This window comes from Oryctolagus cuniculus, chromosome 12 (genome assembly GCF_051225735.1).
Source record: "Oryctolagus cuniculus isolate XC-2025 breed Fujian yellow rabbit chromosome 12, ASM5122573v1, whole genome shotgun sequence".
In the NCBI taxonomy this organism is placed as follows: domain Eukaryota; kingdom Metazoa; phylum Chordata; class Mammalia; order Lagomorpha; family Leporidae; genus Oryctolagus; species Oryctolagus cuniculus.
The window spans coordinates 110,286,660-110,291,329 of record NC_142878.1 but is presented as its reverse complement, the minus strand read 5'-3'; the positions used below and the strand labels follow the sequence as shown (position 1 = coordinate 110,291,329).

Sequence of the window (4,670 nt, the reverse complement as noted above, 5' to 3'; positions counted from 1 at the left end):
AAGCTTTTTTAAAGAGAGAAAATAAAGGAGAATGTGAACTATGTGCTCACAGGCGGGTGATGAGAGACTGAGGATTCAGAAGTCAGGAATCCGGGGTTGAGGTGACAAGGACAACTGACGGCCCCAAGGTCCCTCCGGAATGCAAAAGGGGCAGGAAGTCTCCTGAGGTGCCTGAGGCCAGGGCCAAGCCGTTGACCTGGCCACTAGCACAGGGGGCGTCCACAAGACTGCTGCTCCTGAGACCAGCGGGAGTTAACCTCACTACACACACAGCCACTGGTTTAATAAAAACCGGAAACCTCTACGAGGCAGAACGTGCTGGCGCAGCGGTTCCGCCCGGTTGCTACAATCCATTCACACACTAAAAAGCAGCCACACGCGGCTGTGCCGCAACCTGCTGCTTCACCTTGGCGTCTGGTGCCCGGCTGTCAGGGTAGCACAGCGCGTGGAGTTGGAGCCCAGAGACACGCAGAGTCCCCGGACAAGAACAGTGCTTCCCGGGGGGCAGGGGGAGGGGCGGATAGGGAAGTGGCTGGGAATGGCTGAGCTGGTGCAGGGGTTGGGGAGGGAGGGGTTGGGGCTGCAGGGAGTGGGGAGTGAGGGAGCGAGCGTGCACGAGCATGAGGGGAACGTTCAGGCCGAGGATGAAGCCAGCCCCCCCCCCCACAGTAAGATCCCGAGTTGGCCCAGTGACCTCAGGCCTCCTACGGTGCACGGTGCCCACCTTGGCTCTGGTTCCAGCAGCAGCGCCTGTCATAGGCGGGCTAGGGGCTGGCACAAGGTCCATTCCCAGAAGGGCCTCCTGTTATTGAGTGACAGGCAGCAGGCAGGCATCAGAGGGCTCCTGGCAGGTGACTGGCCCTGTGCGGCCCCAGCTCTTCCTTCCTTGGAACCCACGGACTGCGCAGGCTTGGGAGGGAAGGCCAGGCTGTGTCTGGATGTTGTTGCTACCTTGGCCACCCAGACCCACAGGAGCCCCAAGAGGCCACACTCCTTATGAGCGCTCCCTAGGCTCCATACTCTCAGTGGGTGCTGGGACGAATGGAAATTTCCCGCCCCAGCACTGCCCTGGTGAGGCCCGGCAAGCTTCCGGCTCCCCTCAGCCCCCAGTTTCCATGCACCGGGTACAAGGGGCTGGCCCCTGGCTGACAAATGCTGGACAGCCACTTCTCCAGCAGAGAGAAGTCCTGGGCTGTGGCGTTTGTGGATCCCATGCAGTAAATATGCCACCAGCTCCCAGGTCATGGTGTAGACCACAGAGCCGAGAAGGTGGCCTCACCGTGCCGGTGTGGACAGCGGTGACCCCCAGAGCACGGCGATGGTACCACGCGGGAAGAGGACAGTGCAGGCTGTGTCTGGTGCACTGAGCACTCTCTCGTTGAAGTAACTCACCGAAGTTCATATAATTTTATTTACTTTTTTTTTTAGAAAAAGACTCACTCATTTATTTGAAAGCAGAGTTACAGAGAAAACAGGCAGAGAGAGAGAGAGAGAGATCTTCCATTCCGTTGGTTCACTCCCCAAATGACATCAATAGTCAGCTGAAAGTCTAGTACCTGCTAATACTAACTGATAGAATAAATAAAGGGGAGAGTGATCCAACATGGGAAGTGAGATACTCAGCAGACTCATAGAATGGCAGATGTCCTAAATAGCACTCTGGCCTCAGAATCAGCCCTAAAGGCATTCGGATCTGGCTGAAAAGCCCATGAGAGTATTTCAGGCATGGAAAGCCAAGACACTCTGGAAAAAGATCTCTGTGAGTGAGATCTCAGTGGAAAGAACAGGTCTTCAAAGAAGGAGGTACCTTTCTCTGAAGGGAGGAGAGAACCTCCACTTTGACTATGACCTTGTCTAAACGAGATAAGAATCGGAGAACTCAGAGGGCTTCCATAGCCTTGGAAACTCATGACTGGAGCATAGGGAGATTACTGATGCCATAGACAGGAGTGTCAATTGGTAAAGTCAACAACAGGAGTCACTGTGCACTTACTCCTCATGTAGGATCTCTGTCCTTAATGTGCTGTGCATTGAGATTTAATGCTATAACGAGTACTCAAACAATATATTTCACTTTGTGTTTCTATGGGGGTGCAAACTGTTGAAATCTTTACTTAATGCATACTAAACTGATCTTCTGTAAAAAAAAAAAAAAAAGAAAAAAGAAAAGAAAAGAAACTATCAACTCCCAACTTGACTCTCACTGGGATTAAACATGACAATAGGTCTGATCTGATTTCATCATCATTAAAAAAAAATCATCTATTATTTTTCACTTTATGTTTCTGTGTGGGAGCAAACTGTTGAAATCCTTACTTAATGTATGCTAAACTGATCTTCTATATATAAAGAGAATCGAAAATGAATCTTGATGTGAATGGAAGGGGAGAGGGAGCGGGAAAGGGGAGGGTTGTGGGTGGGAGGGAAGGTATGGGGGGGAAGCCATTGTAATCCATTATTCATACTTTGGAAACTTATATTCATTAAATAAATTAAAAAAATAAAATAAAAAAAATAAAAAAAAAGAATTAAAAAAAAATAAAATAAACCAGTACTATGAAATGGAAAAAAAAAAAAAATAGTCAGCTGAGCTGATCAGAACCCAGGAGCCAGGAGCTTCTTCCAGGTCTCCCACGTGGGTACAGGGGTCCATCTTTTAGTGCTTTCCCAGGCCATAACAGGGAGCTGGATTGGTAGAGGAGCAGCTGGGACTCGAACTAGCACCCATATGGGATGCTGGCACTGCAGGTGGTAGCTTTACTTGCTATGTCACAGCCACAGCGTCGGCCCCCATAATTTTATTTTAAACCATCACTGTGTTTAACAACAGACTTGCAACATTTCCTGAAAGCTGAGCAAGCACCAGCGAGCTCTCCATCCTGGCCCTGGGCCTTCTTGCTTCTGGATCTTCCTATTCATTTCCCCCACGTTTCACTTTTCTCTCTGCCCCCTTCTCTCCTCCGCCCCATCGCTGGTCCGTTGCCCACCCCGACTTTGCCCTGCCCTTCCAGCTCTGCGCCTGTTAGAGGTGCTGGTGGAGGAGGCTCCCTGTGCCGTCCACTCACCGCCGAGCCCTGCCTTTGGTGCCAGGAGGATGGCATGGACCTGTCTCCCAGCAGACAGGCAGAGCCCTGCGACCAGCCAGCATCACTTCTAGGCCGAAGCCCATTGGGCAGTGGGCAGTGACCTTGGCAAAGACCTGTGTTGAGAGGGCAGGGCCACAGGCTGGGGGAGCACAGGCCACTGGATTGCCACTTGGGAGGACCTTGTCCTACAGTCACCTGCACCCATGGTAGATTTCACCTAAGAAATCAGCGTCTGAGATGAGTGTTTGGTACAGCGGTTAAGACACTGCTGGCCTCTTCCGGCGCGGGCCGCGCTGTGGGCGCCCGCCCGGGCGGGCATGCTGCGGCCGGGCAGCTGGCTGCGGGGACCTGTACCAGGCCTCGGCGTCAGGGCCGACGCTCGGCTCCATTGCGGCGCCGGGATGCCCAAGAAAGCGGGTGCGACGAGCAAGGGTAGAAGCCAGAGCAAGGACCGCGAGGCACCGCTTCCTCCCTCGGGTTCCGTGGCTGTTGATCCTAAAGGTTGTGTCACCATAGCCATCCACGCCAAGCCCGGCGCCAAGCAGAACGCTGTAACAGATTTGACCGCTGAAGCCGTAATTGTGGCCATCGCAGCGCCTCCGTCGGAGGGAGAGGCCAATGCTGAGCTCTGTCGCTACCTCTCCAAGGTCTTAGAGCTCAGGAAGAGTGACGTGGTTCTAGACAAGGGTGGTAAGTCTCGGGAGAAGGTGGTGAAGCTCTTGGCCTCTACAACTCCAGACGAAATCTTGGGGAAATTAAAACAGGAAGCTGAGAAGAAGTAAAAGCGAGAAATGAAAAAGTCATCCGAGAGGAATTTACTGCTAATGATGAACAGACTACTAGACAGGAAAAAATGTTCAGATGCACAGAACGTGGGGAAATGCATGTGTGTGTATTAAATGTAAATAAGCCTCAGAAAAAAGTAGGAAGCTTGAAAGTTACTGCACACTGAATACAGGTTCAAAACCCCCAAACGACCTGGAACACCTGACTGATTTCACGGCATCACCAGATAACAGCGGGAGAATGTTCCAGAGGACCCGGCTTTGCCCCTTGTGTCCTGTGATGGGCTTCTGGTGCCCGCAAGTGCTCCAGGTCGCAGCGTGCAGGGTGGCACTGGCGGCCGGATGCTCCACCCCTGGCTGAGAGCATCACCCTGGCTGCACGCGGACGTGGAATCTCCGTAGCAAGTCTGGAACCCTGGGGCCGCCTCAGTCCAGTTTACCAGAGACAGGAAAACCAGGCAGGCACTGCTCTGAACCTTCACATTTCAGCACGATACTACATGCAAAAATGTGTTTTCACAACAATTTTGAGCATCTTGTGAAAAAGAATAATCAAGACCTGTAGCTTCACGTTAACGATTTCTGAGAAGACACTGAATTTCCTGCCTCCTCCATGGTAACCTCAGTCATCGAGCCAGGTAGTGCTTGGGGAATCTCCAAGGACCCCGCAGAGAAACACTAGGACTTGGAAGCGGTTTTCCGTGTGTGTAGGGGCCCATCAGAAGCTCCCTTGCCCTGCTCATCAGAGCTGATTCTCAGTCCTGTGCCTCGTCTGATAAATGCCTGAGAAAATGTGCTC

The 4,670-nt window shown here is 52.3% G+C and overlaps 1 pseudogene across 1 annotated transcript; it reads left to right on the top strand.

Moving 5' to 3' along the window:
* The first annotated feature begins 3,350 nt into the window (after positions 1 to 3,350).
* Positions 3,351 to 4,427, top strand: LOC149123234 (UPF0235 protein C15orf40 homolog pseudogene; annotated as a pseudogene). Its single transcript, XR_016218593.1, has one exon. The product of XR_016218593.1 is annotated as a UPF0235 protein C15orf40 homolog pseudogene (transcript).
* The last annotated feature ends 243 nt before the right edge of the window (positions 4,428 to 4,670 follow it).